Below are 12,358 nucleotides of genomic sequence, written 5' to 3' on the forward strand. Positions count from 1 at the left end.
ATTATGCTAATAAATTTATCATTGTGCTATTCATGCAGCATTCGTAATTATGCACATTTTTTACCAGTTGACTATTTTCCATTTGTTTGCTATTAATACTGTCTGTTATGCAAAACAATTCCAAATATTGTTAGTTACATTTAGTTCAATGATTCTTTTCTTCTCTTTCCGAAACATTCATTATCTCTAATAGGAAAGTACAATTTCGTTACCTCTGTGTAGAAAATAAAGATCTGTATCGCAAACAGAATATAGTAACTGTAATATACTAGGGTATTTTATTCTATTTTAATATATTAAGATATCTTTTTTCATTATTTTTATCGTATTTCTTTTATTGACGAACTGTTTCAAGTCCTGATTTTGTAAATATGTAATGAATACGTGTGTTACTCAACTGAAATTATATATTTCCTATTACTATCTAAAATATTAGCTTTCAAAAATTTGAATTCAATATAGTTTACTTTTGAGATACAGATACTTCTTCAGACGCTTCTTACTAGCTCTAATATCGAAATTATCGTTTAGAAAATAATATGCTCGAAGTAAAAAAAAAAAAAAGAAAGAAAGAAAAGAAAAGAAAAAAAAGAAATAGAGATGTAATTGGAGTTGGATGTTTTCCTGTTAATATTTACGTCGTAGTTTATCGATATAATATCTTATCGGTTTACAGATTGTGCACCGTTATTATTTCTTATGATGCCGCGTATAATCGAAAATTAATGCGTAACGGAGCTACAAGATTAATGCATATGAAGAAAGAACAAAAGAATCTTTCTCACCATATTCAGTTGATATTTTTCAAGCATGGAATAAGTAGAGCGAGGCTCCGTTTGAAACGCCTCGAGGGGCCTGGTTATCTGAGATCCGGAACCAGCCCGAGACATCCGGACCAGGGAAGGGCCCAAGTTCTCAGGGACAAAGGGAATTGCCATAATAGATCGGTCGAATAAAGACATCGCCCTTTTCGTGGGTAAAAATCGCATATCTCAGCGTCGACTTCTCCCAACCCATATATATAAATTTTTATTTTTTAAAATATTCCATTTATTATTTGTATCTATTTACAAATAATTATGGAATAAATAATAACACATAGGCAGCTGTAGTTTGAAATGAATCCGATGTCTAGTTTTATTTTTGCTCGAGGTATACTGGGAGCGCAAGGACAAAAACGATGTCGAATTTGCTTGGCTAGAATAGCTAATAATGATAGTGTTGAAAATATACGGTTTTTTTTTACGTAATGTTAAACTGTGGGTACACGTATGAAGTAATATCGATTAATAATATTAAATAGTATAGAATATAAATAGAGTGTAATAAATATAGAAAATTTATGTAAAATATGTTTCATACATTTTCTATACTCTGAATAGGTTTAGCATATTTTTCATAGACGTGCACGCCATAAACGCATAAAATCAGGCATTCTGTTATAAATGCTTGCAATTAACACCTGTTCTAGAAATTTAAATAGAAATTAAAAACAAATAACTGCTTGATAAACGTAATTTAACGATCATTTTAACAAATCATTTTATTAAAACATAATACTATAAATTGTCAGATAGCATAACTATTTCTCACTGGATGTGCGATTTTATACGATGCGTATCTCTTCACAGCGAAAATTCCTATAATTTAACGTTAATTGCAAAGCACTCTTGGAAATCAGTAAATCTAGAATCGCAGCAATACTGAAACAAGTCTATAGGAAACGTCTATAGGAACGTTCTATAGGAAATACCTTTGACGTATGACTAGTATTAATAAGTTATATCAACTTGCGTCGGTGTAACTTTTTTCGCTGCTGAATTAATCAGTGCTAGTCAAACTTCTGAGCTGAATTAATTTGTGGTAGTCAACCTCTGAACTGAATTAATTTAATAATTTATTTCTTAATGACTTTGCTTGGACATAGTATCCGAAGTAGAATGTTCACTTATTTATGCTTAAAGTAACAATTTACACCGTCAATGGATATAATAAATAACACTGATTACTTTATCCATAAATTTTCTGCATGTATAAATGTGCCACTAACAAGGTAATTGGGGTAATATTCTACATATCGGTATAATAATATTATTATTTCATTTTCCTTGCAACATTGATCTAGTTGCGATTAAGTCCCCGAAAGAAATCTTAAGCTATGACTATCACTGTAAAGGCGAAGTTCTTTACACAGATTCGATGCATACGAAATAATTAATAACAAACGACAAACGTAAACACTCTATAACCATTTATTCCCAACACTGTTCATTGTATCGTACAGTTACACACATTTTTAAACGTTCCACGTAAAACAAAGCTTCATTCTATAAAGCAATTTCTAATTTTTAAACGATTTACGAATAACCACTCCTATATCTCCTATATCTTTTTGTTCGTTATTCCAAATTTGTATCTGGTTAAGAAATTATCTATCTCCGTGTACGTATATGTACGCCTCGTAAATAAGTTAAAGTAAAGAGTATCCTAGATAGTAGTTATTCCTCCTGTACTTTATTCCAGTCAATTTTACGAAGGTCTCGTCTAATTACAACAGAGACCATGTCCGAGGATCCTGAATACAGGTCTGGGCTGAGCTTAGCCAGACTTAGGTTAGGTAGGTAGGTAGGCAGCCAGGCAAGCCTTCGACATGGTACACCGGTTCGCGAGTTGGCAACGTTGCGTGTCCGTCCGTGGAAACTTGGCAACGCTGCGCAGCTATTATGTAACACCCGGCAACGTCGCTGGGATACACAGAGGGGCGTCGGGAGTGGGTATCGGAGTGGGGAGAATAGGGGCGATGGGGAGAATCAGAAGGTGGGCGGTCGGGGGAGACGGTTAGGGGAAGGGCGAAAGGTGGAGGGAGCATTATATACGGTAGGGAGAAGGAGCACATACGCGGCAGGGTCCCCACCCTTTGGGTTCGTGCTGCGTCACACGGCATTGCAACCCCTTGTCTATATAGCATATACACACGTTATATACATATATATAATATATATATATATATATATATACGTTCGAGAAAACCACCTTATAGTGAGGGAAGCCTCGAAAATGGGGCTTCGAGGAACGGCCGCTTGAGAAAATATATCGTACGTTGGACGCGAATGATAACGAAATTTTCTTTTTCACTTTATTGAACTCTGGGCTCGTTCAGGTTATCTCTCGTAGATTGTAACGATTCTCTTGCAACGACTGACGACCAGAAATGCTTCTGCAATGCTTCGATCCAGACGAATTGTCCGGACGAAACTAAATAATCTAGCTTCATTAATAAACTGTGTTTTAAGTATTTGAATGATAAAAGATAAGCGAATTTTATTAGAATTTTCTCTATATCTGTTCTTTTCTCGATGACATCATTTCATACGTTAAACGATAACTTTTGTGTGGAAGTACTATCCATAAGCGCTTTTGAACTGTGTTTCGTAATTTAGGATTCATGATGGAAATTTTACGTATGCTGTATTTTTACTATTGATGCATTGAGTTTGGAGCATAATAGAGTGAAAGTATTCGACAGCCACCGATACATATTGAATTTTGTGTAGTTACTATTAGACTAGACCGAAGCTTTCTTCTACTTTACTTCTACTTTAATATTCGCAACTGATATTAACGACGTTAAATTTGCTTGAATTACCAACAAATGTTATGTTTTTTATTACAGAATTTAATGTAGATGAAAAAAGTAGTATACGCGTGAAGAAAGTCCAAATGTAAGTGAAAGAAAAAGAATGGTCGCATAGAAAGGTGTTTAATTTTCTACTTTTGCTCTGTGTGTTTGATTTTTTGTAAATCAGTTTCTCTCTTTATATCCATGGTGCCGTATTTTGACTAAAATAGGACGTGGTGCAAAAATAAAATCAAAAATCTTGTAGTTCATCCTTCTTTTATTTTCACTCGTTCATGTATCATTGCCATCTTTTTCCAATTTGTTTCTCATCTTTCTTCTTTTTCATTTCTATCCCTTTTCTCATATATTTTCTGTAATATTTGCGATATGCTTTTGCAAATCATCAATTTTGTTTTTAACTAACTAATCCTAAAGTTTTTGCAAACAAATATTTTGCTTGGCAATTTTTCTGAAGCATTCTTTCGAATGAACTGTTATAATTGAAGCATATAGAATTATAACAACAATATCTACTAGTATTATAACATGTTAACCGTATGATATTTTTTTATTTAATGTTTTAAATGACGGGTGCAAAACGTTATTGCATTACAAAAGAGAATCAGATAATACAGTAAAAGAAATGAAACTTGAGAATAAATTATTTTTTTATATTTTTATTAAGTAAATTCAATTGTAATATTATTGGTTCCAGGGATGACTATAACGAAAGATTGAATATTAAATAAATAGTAGATTACACAGCTGATTTCAAAGGAGTACGATCCCGTGCTTATTATAATGTCCAATTAAAGTTGTTCGAATCGATGGTTTATTGGAATAAGTACGGTGAAAATGTTGATATTGCGATATTTTTCCGGCAGCGTACATTTAGCACTTTGGAAAGTTCTTTGCATAGTCTGCCTGCGTAAATAATAGTTGGTGTAAAAGTAGTACAAACTGCTGTTCGGTGAAAGCGCGTAAATACGTAAGGCTAACGTTATTAACAAATTCTTAATATAAACATATATTTTAAAATAAGAATGATAAGAATTATACAAATTCTTGTCCTTTTTATATGTGCACTTAATTGTGGATAGAGTTACAGTCAATTTTCCGTTAAAAGTAATAAAATTCCATATAATTAAAATATATTTGAACGATGCTGTAAGGAAGTGCTAATAATGGTAAGAAAACGATGCTAACGAATTATTGGTTTGTAGCATTGTCGCCAGGAATGTTTATATAAAACAATTGAATGCAAGAAGTAACATTTGTTGTGCGATGTATCAAAAAATAAAATGCAAATGAAATCTAACATTTGTTATGTGATCACTAGACTGCGGATCTTTATGCATTTATAGGAAATTTGAACGTGCAAGAAACTACAAAATGCAAACAATATGCAAGAATACAAAAAAGATTGAAAGTAAAGTTCATGTTACAATATTTAGCAGAATAAAATAAATTCCTATTTAGGTTCAATTTTTGTAGGCACGTTTGCGAAGATTTTATTTTGCATAAAGATCCGTAGTCTAGTGATCACCTAGTAAAATTCCATCGACTACAAATCTTTTTCAACGTGAAAAAGTTCACAGCTCTATGCACAATGGGTTTTTTTTTCAATTACAAATAGTTTTTCTTCGTCGATAGCATATTAGTTAAATTAATTTTCACAGTGTACGTGAAGTTTTCCCGGTCATTAGGTTTTTATATGACAAAGTCCAACGATGTGCACAGGTTTTATCCAAATAAAATGATCAAAAAAGGAATAAAAGATAAGAAACGATTTATTCTAAAATCAGCGAACAAAAATATTTCATAATGAAAGAATAATATTTCTTTTATTTATCGCTTATATTACCTGTTCGAATAAGATTTGCCCATGTTTGACCCGTGTAAAGAATTTCTACGGCTTTGTTACGAGCAAAGAACGCTTTATCGTTTCTATTTGAAACGCAAGAAGCCCAGACGATCGCAAGTGCGTCACCCATCCGGTTAAAGGTTAAAAATATGCAACGAAAACAGAACTGTATGCAGGTGCATTTGAAATTATCACGGTTTAAAGTTAGATTTCGATGCATCGATTTTCCGTGGTCAATGCGGAGATACGTCACGTTATTCCTCATAATAATGGAGTGACGTCTAGTAGCATTGTCTTTCACCGTTGACTAGAAGCGTCCTCGTTTATACGTTTTCGTTGTTCCCGCTATAAAAGGCGAATGCAGTTGATAGACGTTGGCCTTGTGGCGCGATCGAGACCAGCACGTGTAAACCGTACTATACGATTAGTATTTAGCATCGAATGTAACGCTGAAAGACAATATTTCATTTCAAAAGGCTCAGAGATATTCCGTTTCAACGACCTCCGTTCCTTTCTGTCGAAAGGATCGATTTGCTTTCTCGGTTTCGTGCTACGTGTTGTTACACAATTTCGCCAAGGAATCTGGATTCATTGAGAAGTTTCGCGATTACATGCGCGTTAATTATTTGCTACGTCGCATATTTGGCACATGGAATTTGTTACTCTGTCGATAATAAGACAGTAACAATGCAGATATAAAAATAATACTCATGATATTTCCACGTGGGAACAATATTTCACATGTGATGTATTTTTATGTGTTTTTAATTAGAATATTAGTTTCATGTTTTCATATGACAATATTATTCTCTTGCTTGATATTAAGTAAAGTAAATCTGGCATAACATGATATATTAAGTATTATTTTCATGTTCCCTATCGTTCTATTTCAATTTATTTTCCCTCGAAAGAGTTAATCGAAATAAGACAACCCACGCTCCTCGGGGACTATAACTGACTCCTACTGCGTACGAGAATTTTGGTACTTCTTGGTTGCCATTCATAAATAAGAATACTTTGAAACAAACGTGCATTAAAATGATCTCAAGCATCCACGAAACACAGCATTGCATTTCAAGCTGTCTTGACCTACAGCTGTTCGTGCCAATATTTCTTCAAATTTATCTCAGTCTGGTTTCATCTGTGTACCCTCGATCCAACGTTTGTGGAAGAGAGAAATTTGTGCAGTATCATATTCTTTTTTTAAATTAATTCTTTGTATTTAAAGAGTTATGATCATTTTTCTTTAAATATTATTATTTTTAGAAAAAAAGAATACATTTTTGTACTCTTAAATTAATCTAAGCCTTGTTTATTCTTGTACAATTGCCTTTTTGGTTGTTATTGCATACAAGCGCCCATACTGAATTTGTTTAATATTGTCGCAGATAGGGTCGAAATATTAAAAAGTAAATAAATGAAAGGTTGGAACTTAAAAATTTCAACACTTGAAATTATTTTACCTTATCTTTTTTTAAATTTTCCTTCGTTTCGATTGAAGTTTAAAATATGAACAAAATAATCTATATATTCAAGTTACAGCATTTGAATACAGTGTGTAAGCGAATGTTACCGGTACCCCAATTCTTGTTTCATTCTATTTTTAATATTCTCTCTCTGACCCCTTGCTTGAGTTATACAACCTCCAAATATATTCTCTAGACAAATATACCGAACCGAGTTTATTTATTTAGATGATCATATAATCGTTGGGTCACCCTGTTATTCTTAGTACAATAGTGAAAATATCTTTAATGATGTTATACAATGTCCTGTATCGAGACTAATTATTCCAATTATCGATTCATTTTGTAATAATCACTTCTTCGAATGGTATTAGAAAATTCTAAATATTATAGTTCTACATTTATAATGAAAGAGTAGAGTATATTATGGAGCACAAACGATACATTCTATTTATAAAGAATAATAACAATTTCTTTTCTATTCAAATTCTTAAGAAAGATGACAACAGTGTTCGAATTTGTAATAAAAAACATAATAGCACTCTTTAAATATTCATTTATAATAAACAATAAACGTTTTCGATTTTTACGGTTTAGGTCTTCTTTTAAAATAATAATCCCTCTTTCGTTATACTAAAACGAGAAAACAGTTAATAACATGTTTCGTTTAACAACTTTATTATTAAATGCTAAAGCCAGAAGGAATGTGCACTAGACATAGCCAGAAGGAATGTGCACTTACGCAAAACGAAATACTCATATTACATCATCAATTGTCGAACATATTCAACACACATTACGTATATTTTTTTGATACATTTTCCGTATTACTGTAACTCATCAATGCATAAAAACCGCAGTCTAACGATAAGCGTTATTTAGTAACAATTATTATTTGACACTAATGAACATATTAATCTTCTAATTGAAATATTGCTCCTGAGAGAGTATGGTGTTCCTAAAAAAATCTACACTAATTGTAAAAACGATTAAATGCGTTGGCAGTCGGTTACCGAAATAAATTGAGAGCTTCGATGACTGGGTTAGAGAGGAAATTAGGTGCACTTACCTTAATGCAAGAACGTTGCGTTTGATGCGTAGAGTAGGCGAAGAAGGGTTCTCCATTTCCACCCCTCATTATACTCGTATTAATTCCCGCGCGTTTACGACTCATTGACTTTGATACTCCTGTCGCTCTGTCCTTTCATCGGCCACCAGGAAGAAGGACAATTTAAACGTTGAAGAAGCAAGCTGCAATTACCAGGCATGGACCGAGACAAATCGAGAGGCCGCCTTTTCCTCCGAGGTTTTTAGGCCGCTAGTCTACGTCTGTTGTTTTGTAGTTCAACGACTCTTTCACCAGTGCCTCCGCACTGCCACCTCCGCACGTTGCCCCGTTCACCTCCTCCGCAAGTTGCAGGACCGTCTTAACAGCATGGGCCCCTTATTACATTTATCTCGTTTAAATATAGCTAAATAAAAGAAAAATAAGCATTTGTTTTTATAACTGTATGTATTTGTGTCATATATGTGTTCACCATGGGCGACAGGACTTTTCACTAGAAATTTAAAAAAAGCGATTCTTAAGATGAGGTGTTAAAGAAAATACTTGTTCGTTTGAGACCTAATACTCAATTTCCATGCATAGCACTGTAAGGGGGTATCCTGAATTAGGAGGTCTAAAAAAGCGGTTTTTCGTGAATTTTTTTAGGATGGAAAAGAATAATTAATTCTATCGAACTTTTTATCCTATTTTCATACATATTTGAGTAGTCTGTACAAATTTTTTCAACAAGAAATATTCAAATTGAGTCGACTGCGACGCACATTTGTAGAGCACCTCACAATTAAAATCTCCTATCGGCGAGAAAGATGCAGGTCGTAATTTTGGTTTGACACAAATAAACCAAAAGAAATTTTCATTTTCATACATTTTTCTTCTATGTGAACTAAGAAAATTCATACGAAAAAAATTTTTCGGAGCAGACTGTTTGTTTACTCCGCAGGATATTCGTGCATGCACGTTCAACAAACTCTGAGTGGGTGTAGAGATATTTCGAATTTACGAAATATAAAAAAATGCTCAAAGGTATTGGGGAGGGTCAGCTCTCGGCGACAACCGATCCTTTGGTGCTAGGCTCTCGTGCGATCCTCTCTTCTTTCTCTATCGTGTCGTACTCCGTGCTCGTAAAGGTTAAATGAGTCTGGCACATCGAGGGAGCGAGTTGGAGAACCAGTGCGAGAGAAAAGGAAGGAGACGGAGAGAGGCGATGCTCGTAATAACCTCCTCTACCTGCAACGGCGTTTCGCTATGTATTGCTATATAGAATAGTACTTTTTCTCTCCCTCTGCGTTCCCTATGTATGTCTACGTACACGTACAAAGGCAGCATTTTGCTGTACACTCACCTTTCGGTCGTGTATATCGGCACAGAAGCTTTCCTGGCTCGACTGAACGAGCGTCGTTCCTACTACCGGCTGGCCGTGACACACTTATTCCATCGGCAAGAGGGCAAAGTGGCAGCCATCGCAAAAATCTCACGGTTTTTCAATCGACCAGGTTCACCGTCATTGTACGGGATCGAATAGAATCTTCTTGAAATCGTAAATTTACATCGCGGCGCGTTTAAATTTTCGAGCGTTTTTTCGAACGACAACAAGACGTTTTGAGCTTGGACGCCCCGCGCTCTTGAAATAACTTTATAGAAAATACTATTTTAAAGTATTCGGTTTCGTATATTGAAATGCTGGTTAAAGTACAGAAGATTGATTCCTTGGAATGCCGTGCAAATCGAAATCGTGGCTTTTTATATGAAAATCTGCGTAAAACGAAAAAGATGTAGTTATTTGTTATTTATTCCAGAAAAAATTTGCACATAGATATACACATGTGTAATAATAGTCATAGAAAAAGTCTACCTGATTTTGATTACTTAAAGATAACTTAAAGCTAGACTTAAAATTGTATATTATCTGATGGTACTATTTAACATAACATAGGTATATTATTTCACGATTATTTTATGTTTATAATACAACGCGTTATTTTATCTCATGAAATAATTTTGAAAATAATATAAAAGTTGAGACTTTTATTACTTCTTACTCCTTCGTAGGACATTTTTGAAATACATTAAATATTTACTTGCCCGCGGAATAAAATTTGTATATTTTACGCAATAATTTTTAAGTGAAAACAAGAATTACGATTGAAAAATATTAATTTTACGTTTGAGAGAATGAAGTAATGAAATACCCTTGATAATAACCGACATATTTCGAAATATCGCAATCTGTGAAATTACAAATCCCTATGGTTGATTAAAATGCTGAAACGATAATGATTCAAAGACCGAAGAAATTAGTATATATCAAATATACCTCATTAAAATGTTTCATATCCGTCGTCCAACAACCGTATTTGTAACATCAAACGTACGACATCAGTAACGATTATATAAATCGTAAATATACATATTCTATGAATATGTATACATAAACGATATAATAGGTATGCTTCGTTTAAGTGTAATAATTTTGTATTTGCAAATGATACGAATAAATACGTATATAAGCGAATAAATATTTATTCGTTGTGTAAACGATAACACTTACAGCATTGAGGTCATTTAAACTATATATGTTAATTAAAGTTGAAATTATAAGAATTTGTCTGTTTTTCTGAATTTTTAATGTGTTTTTTAAATTCTTATAAATTCATTTTTACCAGCTTATAACTTTATATCCGTTAAACTTCCGAGATTTTTTCAAGAGTCTTTTCTTGGAGAGCATTAAACAATTCCATCAAGAATAAAGTTCTGTTACCCCCCAGATGCCCTTGGCATCTCCATTTACAGACCAGCTGTCTGCCAAAAGGTGATCCGTTTTGAGCAGAATGTTTTTGTTTACTTTTTTTTTTACATTTAAGTATACATATAAATGATATGTTGCATTTCTTCTTAGATCTTTTTTTCACATAATACAACAGCATACTCTTTAATACATCTGAAGCTCTACGTGACGCTTTAATGGTAATTTACGTTTTGAACGGTGAAATGTACATAATACCATGACAATAAATATAAACTAATCGTTGTAATTGCATGTGAAATTAACACTTCTTTCTGCTAGTAAGAGAAAAATCACATTTTTATCATTCAATTTTGTAATTGCCAAATAGTAGAAATATGGTCTATTCTTACTTTTCAAAAAACTACTAACTTTATTTAAATTACCAATTATCATCTGTAATCAAATTAAATAATAAAAATATATTTATACTGCAAACAAAAAAATTCCTACTTTAATATTCTAATAATGGTTTCAGTGAAACGTTTTATCATAATGCACAGAGTCGGGCTAAGGATACACATATTAAAAAGAAAAGAAAATGACTGTAGTTTGAAGACTCTGTGGCGAATGTTTTCAAGAGTATTTCCCCTTTACTTTAAAGGCTTATTGCAGAGACACGCTTTGAAGCTATGCTCTCCAAGAATCGATCAACCGACCGTTGAAGCTAGCGAAACTGCGCGTTACGTTGTTGCTAATAATAGCGTTGCATTTTACACAAATAACATGCAGTACACGATAAGCTGGCTTAGCAGATTTCTAATACGATTGTATATAGCTTTTGCAGACACTGTAATCCCTATGCGCCGTTTTATGTTCATATATAAATGTACAAATGTGTGCTTGTGTTGTCCAACAAAACAATTTTAGTCGAAATTTCAATGATACACGACAATCACACTTTATGGAGGGAGGGAGGGATGGAGGGGGGGGAGGCTCAAGTAAATCACTGAAAATAAGACTCCACCAGTGAATTTATTATGAATAAACGGTTCAATGAAATTATTTGAAATTTTGTACACGTTTGTATAAGTAATTGAAATTACCGTAAGATCGTTTCCTATCTTTTGGGCAAATTCATGATTCCGCGTTTGTAGAAGAGCTCGTCGAGTTAGCAACCATCAGAACTGCGGACAAACAACCATCACCACAAACCTAACAAACTTTTTAGCTAACCTAATATATAACTGTAAAACCATTATTAACATCAAATTTCAAACTGGAACTTCTACAGCTACGTTTTTAAAAAATATCGTTTTTTCTTCTTCTTCTTTTTTTTTTTTAATTTTACTCGAGTCTCCCCCCTTAATAGCCGCTTATATCTTTAACACGGAGTAATAGCGTTGGCGAAAAACGCGACAGGACTGGGAGATCGCTGTACACGGATTCGACAGCGCTTTTAACGCAAGGTCAACAGCATCTGTGCTGCTGCGCATTATTACACGCACGTGCACACACACCCGACCGTCTTGATCATCGACCGCGAGCTATGGAAAGAGCGAGCGAGAGACATAACACACACACACACACACACACACACACACACACACACACACACACA

General features: G+C 33.7%; 1 protein-coding gene and 1 long non-coding RNA gene across 5 annotated transcripts in view; one reads left to right on the forward strand and one right to left on the reverse strand.

The window, feature by feature from the left end:
• LOC128881602 (protein split ends) overlaps positions 1-12,358 on the forward strand; it is a 142,235-nt gene that overhangs the window by 13,954 nt on the left and 115,923 nt on the right. The window lies entirely within an intron of this gene.
• Positions 8,537-12,330, reverse strand: LOC128881612 (uncharacterized). Its single transcript, XR_008458116.1, has 3 exons — positions 11,844-12,330; positions 9,358-9,767; positions 8,537-9,242 (listed from the first exon to the last, which is right to left on the reverse strand). It is a non-coding gene; the product is annotated as an uncharacterized LOC128881612 (long non-coding RNA).

The sequence above is a fragment of the Hylaeus volcanicus genome, chromosome 8 (genome assembly GCF_026283585.1).
Source record: "Hylaeus volcanicus isolate JK05 chromosome 8, UHH_iyHylVolc1.0_haploid, whole genome shotgun sequence".
NCBI classification, from domain to species: Eukaryota; Metazoa; Arthropoda; class Insecta; order Hymenoptera; family Colletidae; genus Hylaeus; species Hylaeus volcanicus.